The sequence below is a fragment of the Octopus sinensis genome, linkage group LG12 (genome assembly GCF_006345805.1).
Source record: "Octopus sinensis linkage group LG12, ASM634580v1, whole genome shotgun sequence".
Lineage (NCBI taxonomy): Eukaryota > Metazoa > Mollusca > Cephalopoda > Octopoda > Octopodidae > Octopus > Octopus sinensis.
This window is the reverse complement of record NC_043008.1, coordinates 52,927,939-52,940,210: the sequence shown is the minus strand read 5'-3', so window position 1 is coordinate 52,940,210 and position 12,272 is coordinate 52,927,939. Positions and strand designations below refer to the sequence as shown.

The 12,272-nt window shown below is 36.0% G+C and overlaps 1 long non-coding RNA gene across 1 annotated transcript in view; it reads left to right on the top strand.

The window, feature by feature from the left end:
- The window catches only part of LOC118765637, a 28,766-nt gene that overhangs the window by 1,236 nt on the left and 15,258 nt on the right, over positions 1-12,272 (top strand). Inside the window, exon 2 of the long non-coding RNA XR_005001503.1 lies at positions 2,944-3,001. This is a non-coding gene — a long non-coding RNA (uncharacterized LOC118765637). The remainder of the gene's footprint in view (positions 1-2,943; positions 3,002-12,272) is intronic.

The window sequence follows — 12,272 nt, the reverse complement described above, 5'->3', positions numbered from 1 at the left end:
AAAATCTGCAGAGATACACTTAAAATATTGCGAGTGGTGTATCAATCATAAAGAGAGCTATTTTGCAGGAGACTTTCATGGGACAAGTCTCATCAATGCCAAAAATTATTTTTTCAAAACATTTGTCTCCTTTATGAAGCAACTTTATCTACATATAGATACATAGATGTATGTGTGCATATATATATATATATATGTGTGTGTGTATGTATACAAGAGGGTCCTAGTTTTGAGTAAAAGAAAATACAGGAGAGTGAGATAATTATGATTTTGGTCAGTATATTCCCTTCTCAGATTCACACACTTATTGCAGTAGTCCTTCAGTTTTTCTAAACCCTGTAAAAGAACTCAGAAGGTTGGGCTTCCAGCCAAGCCTTTCATGATACTCTTAAAGCCAGGAACTTTTCAGCACTCCTTCATATGTAAGTTTGTGCGTGTATATATATATATATATATATATATATACATATACATATACACACACACATATGTATGTATATGTATATATATATATAAAATTTTAGAAAAAAACCACCTTTTATCAATTCAAAATGAATAATTAAATTACACCATCTAGAAAATTACATAGATAGAAAAGTTAAAATTAAAATTACAATTAAAAAGTAAAGATTAAATTTGGATTTTATTCCCTCAAATAATAATTATATATATATTGGGTCATCCCATAAAGAATGCGGTTTTTTTAATAGCATGAACTAAAAGTTGGAGGGGGGATGGGATAAACTAGCTGCATCAACTTGCTATAAAAGCAGGTAGTAATTTTACCTTGTGCTTACTCTTAGTGCAAGTTTTAAAGAGTACAGTTCGATTTTAACAGTTATTTTTTCAAAGCTATAATGGAAGTAGCAAAGGAGCATGTTCAGTTTATTTTACATTATGAATTCAATAAAGGCAACAACACAATGGAAAGTGCGAAGAATATTAATGCAGTGTATGGGGATTGGACAATAAGCGTAAGCCAGTGTCAACAGTGGTTCCAGAAATTCTGAGCTAGAAACTACAGCCTAGAAGACAAGTCTCATCCTGGAAAATCTGTAGAGCTCCACGAGGACATACTGCAAACCCTAATGGAACAAAATCGCATCATAACTGTTGAGAAACTATCTGAGAAGCTTGGATTTGGTCATTCAACCATTCATTGACACCTGTGTGCTATTGGAAAAGTCAGCAAATTGGGTTAATGGGTTACTCACAAACTTTCCGAGTCTAGTTGTGCGCAGAGAGTGAATGTGTGCTTTTCTTTACTGTCACGTCTCACAAATGAACCTTTTTGGAACTGAATAGTGACTGGTGACAAGAAATGGTTCTCTATAAAAATGTCAAGAGCTGGAGACAGTGGGTAGGGAAAGGAGGAACACCAGCACACCAGGCTAAAGGTCTTCCCCCATGTAAGGTGTTGCTATCTGCTTTGTGGGATATAAAAGGTTTAGTCCACTTTGAACTTTTAAACCCAAACCAAATTATAACAAAGGATATCTACCCTGAGCAGCTTAAGTCAGCACTAGAAAAAAAAATTACTATCTTTAGTTTCAAGATGTGTACTGTCGTCAGCTGAACAAAGAAATCAAAGAACTGAGGCCAAAGATTGCCTTCAGAAAATGGGTAGTGTTCCAACTAGACAATACCCTACCACATATGTCTTTGGCTAACCGAACAAAGTTACATGACCTTGGCTGGGATCTCTTAACCCATATACTATATTCTCCTGGTATTGTGCCATCCGACTACCACTTGTTTTAGTCTCTACAGAACTCATTGCAAAGAAAAACATTTAATGATTTAGATGGAGTCAAAGTGCATCTAGATAACTTTTTTTCCTCAAAACCAGTCAAATTTTATGTTGATGGACTATTTAAATTGCCTGATAGGTGGGCAAAGGTCATTAATAATGATGGAAATTATTTCATTGAATAAAATTTATTGAAAGGTCAATTATTTACATCTCTTTTTACATATCAAAAAATGCTCATAACTTTCCAGACAACCTAATAAGAGTTAAAATGATGATATATACATGTCTGTGTGTGTGTGTGAGTGTATATATATATATATATACATACATACATACAGAGAGAGAGAGAGAGATGCAGCAGGTGTGGCTGTGTAGTTAAGAACCCAACCATGGGTTTAGCTCCGCAATGTGGCACCTTGGGCAAGTATCTTCTATAGCCCCAAGCCAAATAAAGTGAATAGATTTGATAGACAGTATATATGTGTGTGTGTGTACATATATACATACCCACACACACACACACATACATATGCTGGTGCCACATATAAAGCACCCATTCTACTCTGTAAAGTAGATGGTGTTAGGAAGGGCATCCAGCCATAGAAACCAATGCAAAATAGACAATTGGAGCCTAGTGAATCTCTTTGGCCTTCCAGCTTCTATCAAAATGTTCAACCCATGCCAGCAAGGAAAACAGATGTTAACTGATGATGATGATGATATTAATATATATATATTCAGTCACATACACACATATGCACATGCATTAATGCTAATTAAGTAAAGTACTATGTTAGTGTGCCTGTCTGGGTCTATATAATTCACTGTCTACAAATATTAATATATATAATGTAATAACTAGGTTTATATAGAAATGGAAACTATAAGATATGTTTGAGATTATTGTTTTGAGCAAATTGATTTAAAAGGACATACCTTTGAATTAAATAAAAATGGGAAGAACATCAATGAATAATAAATAATAATTCCAGTTAAAAAAAAACAACATAAAAGAAAATAGAACATTGTAACTAAATATGATAAAAAATTGACAAAACAAAATCAATATTTGCAAGATGAAAAATAATTTATTTGAGTAAGTCTCTGATACATTAATATTGATCTCTTTTGACTAGATACAAAGCTAATTCATTCTGTTTGTTGTCTTGGTTTTTTTTTTTTAAATGCAGAGATTGTAGTCAGCTTGATACAAGTTCCATAAAACTGTAGTAAGATCAGTTTGGTAATGTGAGTTTTATTTTTAGTCGGATCATTTCTGTTCACTTATACGAGTGGTTTCCAAAACGGGTGGTACTACCCCACTGGGGGACATTGAAGAAAAGTGGGGCAATAATGGGGTGGCCAAAAGGGGTGCAATGGATGTAAAAAAATCTCAAAATAATGAGTTAATTAGGTTAAGTTTTATTTGTGAAATATAATTGTTTTGAATTTGGCTGCAGAAAGTGGCTCAGGGTTGTAGTAGTGGTGAGTGGGGTGTTAGGGCGCTAGGAACGTGGCCTGGGTGTCAAGCAGGTGGCAGCCTGTAAATGTTTGGAAACCACTCACTTATACCATGTGTATGGAATTTGGGACCAGTTTTAGCAGCAAGAAGGGTGATAGTCTCTAGCAAACTGATTTATTCTTGCCACAAGACATGGAAATGAAGTCTTTGATATTGAATTAATCACCAATTAAGAAATATGGAAGTGATGCCAATGGAATATGAAAAAATATTTGCTTGACACCTTAGGCACGTGTCTTCTACTATAGCCCCAGGCAAACCAAAATGAACGAATTTGGCAGATGAAAACTGAAAGAAATCTGTCATGCTTTATCATGGCTTAGTGTTGTTTTGACTCTTATTTCTAGCATTGGATTTAGTAGATGAAAACTGAAAGAATTCCATCATATTTATATATATCAATATGTGTGTGTCTGTGTTTATCCTCCAACACTGCCTGACAAACTAGTGTTGGTGTTTACGTCCCAGTAACTTGGCAGTTCAGCAAAAGAGATCGATAGAATAAGTATCAGGCTTAAAAAATGGTAAAAAAAAGTACTGGGGATTATTCATTCAACTAAAATTATCTAATTATATATATATATATATATATATGGAGGCGCAATGGCCCAGTGGTTAGGGCAGTGCACTCATGGTCATAAGATTGCAGTTTCGATTCCCAGACTAGGTATTGTGAGTGTTTAATGAGGCTCTGGCAGGGTGTGGGATGGCAAACACTGCTGTACTCTTTCACCACAACTTGCTCTCACTTTTCCTGTTTCTGTTGTACTTGACCCCAAAAGCAGGTCTTCACCCTAAAAAAGTGTTGCTTTGTGTCTGGTGGGATTGGAAAGGAATTCTGTACTGTGAGCTTATCCCAAGTAACCAGACAATTAATTCTGAGAAATACTGCACACAACTGGATGAGTTAAAAGCAGCAATTCAAGAGAAAAGTCCATAATTTGCCAACAGCAAGGGTGTTGTTTTCCAACATGATAATGCAAGGCCACATGTTTCTTTGAGAACCAGACAAAAATTGCTGCAGCTCAGCTGGGATGTGATACCCCACCCACCATATTCACCAGATATTGCTCCTTCGGATTTCCACCTATTCAGGTCTCTGCAGAATAGTCTTAATGGTAAAAATTTCAATTCCTTGGATGACGTAAAAAGATATCTTGATGAATTCTTTGCCATGAAACCGCCTCAATTCTGGGAAGAGAGTATTTTCAAGTTAAAGGAAAGATGGACACACATTGTGCAACAAAATGGTTCATATTTGGTTGATTAAAGATGTAATGGCAAGTATTTATTGACCTTTTTACTTTCTGAGTTATAAATATATATATATATATAACTGAGTTATTGACAAAGCCTAGAAGTGGGTCATGGGTGAGTAAATGCTGAGCTTAAGAATATCATTCACACACAGTAGTGTGTGAATGATATTTTTTGAAAAGATTAGCACCACAACACTCATCTTCATGAGTTCTAAAATATGAGGTAAGAAAAAAATTTTTAGGTTTTGAATTTGATTTTAGGCATTACCACTTTTTTCAGCACATTTGGCTCCAGTAGATTTTTATTAAAAAATTTTTTTTTACATAATTGGCATCATCAGATTTCTCTAGCAGAGATCTATCAGAAAAGTTGAATTTAAATATAGTTTTCCTTTGAAATAAGAATAATATTCAGAGTCAAATTCGATTTCAGGTGTTAATCTCTTTTTTTTTTCTTTGGCAGTTTTTAGCTCAGTACTTTTTTTTTCTACTGAATATTTTTGCATATAAGTAATATGGATAGATTCCTCTCACTGAGATCTATCATAAAAGCTAAAATAAAAGATAGATTTATCTTTAAAAACATATTTGGACTCAAAGTTGATTTCAGGCATTACTCTCCTGATTTTGACCTCATCTTTTACTGAAACTTTTTTCTACCAAAGCAATTTTCAAGTTTTGTAGCTTAAAATGTAGCTTAAGGGTATTACCAATCTAAAAACGTAAACAATATCTAATTTGGTTAAAAATTGAGTTAGGGACAAAGCCTAGAAATGAGTGAGTAAATGTTGACCTTAAGAATATTATTCACACTACTGTGTGTGAATGATGTGTGTGTGTGACAAGCTTCTTTAAGTTCCTGTCAACCAAATCAAGGCTTTGGTCAACCTAGGGCTATATTAGAAGACACCCAAGTTATCAGTATTTTACAGTCACCAAATCTTCTCTAAAATATTCCCTAAAAAGTAATATTTTAGGTTCATGATTGTGGATTAGCACTAGAAGGGAGTTGACAGTAATACTATCACTTGATCCTTGAATGTCTTCATTCCGTTATGAGTATTTGGATGAGAGCCCTATCCTCCAGTTCCCTCACACACACATACATAAATACTTGCTCAAGGTTCCACATAGTGGGACTGAACTCAAAACTATGTGATTGGGAAGTAAACTCTTTAATCACACAGCCACACCTGCCCCTCACACAGCCATGAGCATAATAATTCTGTTTCAACCCCCAGTAAGCAATTTTTCTTCAGCTCCCTCCAAAAATGTTTTTTGCCTAAACAAAAGCAAAAAAGAACTGAGTATGTTGTTGGCTTTTAACCCCAAGTTAAACCTGATTCAGTACTCCTAAGATAAATTATTATTATTATCATTATTATTTTTGCATTTCTAGGAATGCATTATCTAATGTATCCTTCCTTTTCTTTAAGATGTTAGAGCAGTTAAGAACAAAATGCAGCTGGTTGGACTTCCTGAAAGGCATACCTAATAAAAAAACTACCATGGACATTTTTCAGTAGTGTGGCTTGTCTGATGATGAGTCATGCAGTTCTCTTCTCAAAAAAAAAAGGCTGCCCATGCTTGTGTCAAAGTGTGTGATTTGAAGGGTGTTTGGCTGCTATCTCTTGCAGATTGATCAACCATACAAAGACCCCTACATTGGCTTGAAACCAATATTATAATGTTACTGAGGCAGTGAGCCAGCAGAATTGCTAGCACACCGGGCAAAATACTTAGTGTCATTTCATCCATCCTTACATTTTGAGCTCAAATTCTGCCAAGATCAACTTTGCCTTTCGTCCTTTTGGGGTCAATACAATACATACCAGTTGAACACTGGGGTAAATATAATTGAATTACTACATCCCACTGAAACTGCAGGCATTGTGCCAAAATTTGAAATCAATATTTTGATGTTACCTTAGAGCAGGAGTAAGTTACTGGGAAGATGAGTCACATTCATAAACAACCTATTTCTCTCTGGCGTTCTAAGACCTGGCAGCTACAGTTAGACTAAAGCTAACTTCAGGAGACTAACATCCTGTAGAATATAAGTGAGCTTCCAACAATTAAATCTGGATGTTACACAATCTCATTTTCCTTATTCTTTCAAGATTTGTGTCTATGTAAGAAGTCAAATTTAAAATCTGGATATTTCTTCATTTTTTTTTTTTTTGCTCTTGTAAGCATAAATAAAAAAAATTACTTTAAAGAAGCACATGTAAAAAAAAAATCAAAAACGAAAAATGAAATATGTCCGACATTTTTTTTTTTTAACAGGTTTTAAAATAGAAATCCAAAGATCTGTATTTGACAGGTTTCAAACAGGAAGTCTTAGAAAATTCCAGAATCTAAATATAGAAGATTTGTGATCAATATAACAGCATAAAAAATTGGAAAAGAGGTGGGGAGGGAGGAAAAAAAAAAGCTGAAGCCAACATTTGAAGGAAAATGTAATGATTGCGACTGGTTTGGATTGATATATGATATCAGTAACATTACTGAATAGCATGTCAGTAAGTCAATAAAGTGAAAGTCTTTATGCAGTCACTTGACCGGCTAGAAATAGCAGCCAAATCTCTCTGAGTGTGTGAGGCTGAGGACCTTACTTCCCAACCATGTGGTTTCAGGTTCAGCCCTACTGTGCTGTACCTTGAGCAAGTGTCTTCTGCTATACCTCTAGGGCAACCACAGCCTTGTGAGTGGATTGGTAGACTGAAACTAAAAGAAGCCTGTCATATATAGCTATGTCATCATCATCATCATCATTTAATGTTCATTTTCCATGCAGGCATGAGATGGGCAATTTCATGGGATCCAATGAGCTACAAGGCTGTATCAAGCCCCAATGTCAGCTTTGGCATGGTTTCTACAGCTGGATGCCTTTCCTAAAACCAACCACTTTACAATGTGTACTGGATGCTTTTTTTTCTTAAGCTACTAGCACTTTAAAGAAGGAAAAAAGCAAGAAAAGGGAAAAAGAAAAGCCCCTCAAATAAGTGTGGGAGGAAGGATATTTGAGAGTGGGAGTGGCTTTATGCCAGGTGTTAAAAGGATAAGGAGTATGTATGTGTGTTTGACATCACGTGATGGCTGTAAACAAGCATCACTGTCATACAAGCAGTGTTGATTTTCTCCAGTCTATGGATGTAAACACACCAGTTATGTACGAGGCTATTATAGAAGGCACTTGCCCAAGGTGCCATGTAGTGGGACTGAACCCAGGACCATGTGGTTTGTAAGCAAGCTACTTACCACACAGCCACTCCTATGCCTGTTGCTATTTTCTAAATTACAATGACAGAAATTTTATTTTATTGATAGAAAGGCAGACCATTTCTTTATTGCAGAGATATCAAAAAAGAGAAAAAGTAAGAGACACTTTATATACACCCCAAAATGCATATAACTGGCCCTCATTTGGTTTTGCAATGACAAGTGTTCCAAATGATCCAATCAAAGGAAAAGCCTGCATGTGAAATTAACATACAAGTGGCTGAGCACTCCATTGACACACATACCTTTTTCTTTACTACCCACAAGGGGCTAAACACAGAGGGGACAAACAAGGACAGACAAACGGATTAAGTCGATTACATCGGCCCCAGTGTGCAACTGGTACTTAATTTATCGACCCCGGAAGGATGAAAGGCAAAGTCGACCTCGGCGGAATTTGAACTCAGAACATAGCAGCAGACGAAATACTGCTAAGCATTTCGTCCGGCGTGCTAACGTTTCTGCCAGCTCGCTGCCTTCACTCCACTGACACGCACACCCTTAACATAGTTCTCAGAAAGATTCAGCATTGCACAGAAATACAGGTACTACTCATTATTGCCAGCTGAGTGTACTGGAACAACATGAAATAAAGTGTCTTGCTCAAGGACACACAACGCACTGCTGGGAACATGCACATATATACTTACATTAGCACAATGCACTCATACATATATGCACATGTACAATGTTGTCTATTTGTCAGCTGCTTGCCCTTCTTTTTAGTTCCTTCTTTTTCCTTTTTTCTTCGTCAGTTGAGTTACTCTTTTACTTGTTTCAGTCATTTGACTGTGGCCATACTGGAGCACCGCCTTTAGTCGAGCAAATCGACCCCAGAACTTATTCTTTGTAAGCCTAGTACTTATTCTATTGATCTCTTTTGCTGAAGCGCTAAGTTACGGGGACGTAAACACACCAGCATCGGTTGTCATGCGATGTTGAGGGGACAAACACAGACACACACACATACATATATATATATATATATATATATATATATATATATATATATATATATATACATATACATATATACAACGAACTTCTTTCAGTTTCCGTCCACCAAATCCACTCACAATGCTTTGGTCAGCCCGAGGCTATAGTAGAAAACACTTGCCCAAGGTGCCACACAGTGGGACTTAACCCGGAACCATATGGTTCGTAAGCAAGCTACTTACCACACAGCCACTCCTACACCTATTGTTAATACTCACTTTGATTTTACCTGGGTGAGAAGAGTCAGTGTTCACTTTGAATTAATTCTGGTGAGTAGAATAACGTATTCAATTTGATTTATTTTACATGGGTAAATGTAGTAAGTATTCACTTTGATTTTCTTCCTAGTGAGTTAAGTAATCACTCATTGCTTTTGTGTAAGGTAAACACACAGTTTGAGAATACTCTACTAAGTACACTTAAGGAGTTCAATGATCTTCCTGTTTGTTTATTATATTTCATTCGACAGAGTGTTGCTTCTGTTGATTTTGTTTGTTTGCATTGTTATATTTACTTATTTTATTTTCCTCTGACATCTGTTACAGAAAGAAATTTATTATTCTCACTGATAAATATTTAAAAACTGTTTATTGATTGTTTAGGAATTAAATTCTCTTGTAGTGGTTATATATCATTTGCTTGGCATTAAAAACCATAATCGATAAGTTGATTGTCTCTATACTGGGACAAGGAACCACCTTAAAACAGCTGGGGCTTCCTGAGACCCGGGTGTCAAAAAATTTCCTTTCTAATTCATCATCATGGCCTGTTCATCAATAATCAATGATTAGTGACCATCTAAAACACCAGGGATAATATCAGAAGTGAACTGCTTTGTCCTTCATTGTTGTGGCCCAGCTGTAAGTATCAAAGTAAAGTTTGTTCATGTTATGTTTAGCAACATCTTTTTATCTTACTTGGGAGTCTACCCTGATTTGTTTCTTGTACTGCAAGGCAACTAGGAGGAGAGTATCTGTTTTAACAACCGAAGTTTTTCCCCCAGTCTGTAGACATGCTCAAGCCAGTGGAAGCTTTGTGGCATCAATATCTCTTCCATTCTAGATAGCTTGTAAGGTAGTGGCTTGTATGCCTCAATGACCCTGAGAATTATACCAGTGGAAGCACAAGCTCCTAGTAGTGTTTCTTATGCTGGACAGGTCAAAGGACAGAGGTCAGACTAATATAGATCACCTCTTCCTAGAGGTAAAAATGGGTTTGTGGAGGACCAACAGCCATATCTAGAAAAAGTCACAGAAGCATCGATGACAATTCAAATCTGGAAGAGGAAGGCCATTACTCAGGGAAAAATATAATACAGTGTAAATAAAATGCAAAAGGAAACCGATATCCTGCATTTTGTGTCAAGCCCTGACCCGGAACTTACCAGGAGGCAGAAAAGAGGATACCCTAAAAATAGCTGGAAGCAGGATAATGAAGTAGAGCTGAAAAAGCAAGGATCCATCTGGGGAGAAGCAAAAAAGGTTGCCCAAAATCAACAGTAAAAGAGGAAAGCTGTCAATGGCGTATTCTCAATAGGGAGTGAAGGGCTTAATAGGGTTCCTGAGCCTCATTTTACATTTTATCCCAGGGTCCCAATATGATATCTTAATTATTCTTGACATGAGCAGCATAATATTTTTACACTATACTATATATATAGTGTAAAAATATATACACTGTAATCACTTGCATCTGTATCCAGTATAATATCTAACTTTGGATCAAAATGTGTTAATGATAAGTTCAATGTTAAAATATTTTTAATTTGCCAAATGTCTTCTGGCACTTATCAGTCCAGCACCATTTTGTATTTTTATTTAACAAATCATTTAGCGGGGCCCTTGCATTATGTATATTGGGAATGTAAATTTGATACTAATTTACTAAACCCAAAAATGCTTGTAGCATAGTCACATTGTTTGACATGGGCATATTTTTATTGCAATTGCTCTGGATGGATCCAATTTCCATCCGTTTTTATCTATTGTTTGACCCAAAGATTTAATTTTTTTTCAGAAAAAATCTCGCATTTTTCTTCCTTTAACTTGAAGCCACATTCTCTCATTTTTTAAAAATTCCTTCTCACCACTGTTGTAATCCTCTGTTGGACTGTTATCATGCCCACTCCAGTATAGTATTTTAGTTAGGTAGACAAGTAAGACCACTACTATCTATGACCAAGTACTTCGTACTCTCTCCTATACTGACACTGACTGATAGTATTTATAATGACTTTCACATACCACTCATCATGTAGAAGGGGTGTACCATTATTACTATTATCCCCATAACAAACACCAAGAGCTGCATGCACTAGTACCCACCATAACTGGAAAAGATGTAGCGAAAGGGACAAATCGAACAGAATAGTTTGTAAAAGATGTGTAGCTAAATGAGAGAAACAATGAGTGTAAAGGAAGCAGATAAAAAAAAAACCCAAAAAAGTAAATTGGTATTGTAAATTGGTATTTGCCTTCTTGAGTGCTTCAGCAAGTGACATTAGGAATATTGGTCAATTAAAATTTTTGGGTATTTTCTATTGGAAGATCTTGAAATCTTTTCAAAAAGAACTATTTTGGTTTCTATGGCAAGTAAAATATTTTTCATTTCCTTCTGTCTCTACTGGAAAATCTACCAATGTTTTCAAAAAGAACTAGCCATTTTTGTTTCAATGGCAAATAAAATTTACTCAATACTCAAGCATTACATGGTGAAATCAGAAGCAAAATGAAAAAAATTACTCTTTTACTTGTTTCTGTCATTTTGACTGTGGCCATGCTGGAGCACCACATTTAGTCGAGCAAATCGACCCCAGGATTTATTCTTTGTAAGCCTAATATTTATTCTATCGGTCTCTTTTGCCGAACCACTAAGTTACGGGAGCGTAAACATACCAACATCATTTGTCAAACGATGTTGGGGGAACAAACACAGACACACAAACATATACACCCACACACACACATACATACATACATACATATATATATATATATATATATATATACATATATGATGGGCTTCTTTCAGTTTCCATCTACCAAATCCACCCACAAGGCTTTGGTAGGCCTGAGACTATAGTAGAAGACACTTGTCCAAGGCGTCACACAGTGGGACTGAACCCGGAACCATGTGGTTGGTAAGCAAGCTACTTACCACACAGCCACTCCTATGCCTTACTTGAAAAAATCTATAAAAAATTGTTCTCTTAGTGTACCAAAAACACAAATCAAAGCAATTGGAGCATACCTTCTCTCAGAAAGCCCAGAGGAAAGAAATTAAAACATGACCTGCTGATGGGTTGGGCAGGACTTGCTAACATACCACCATGACCCACCAGCAGAATGTGTGGGAGCCAATGTATTAAGTAAGTAAAAAACCAGTAACAAGCAGTCTTGATGAGGTTACAAGTTGTTTTGATGCAAAAGGCCAAACCATGTACAGGTGGCACTCTCCTTAA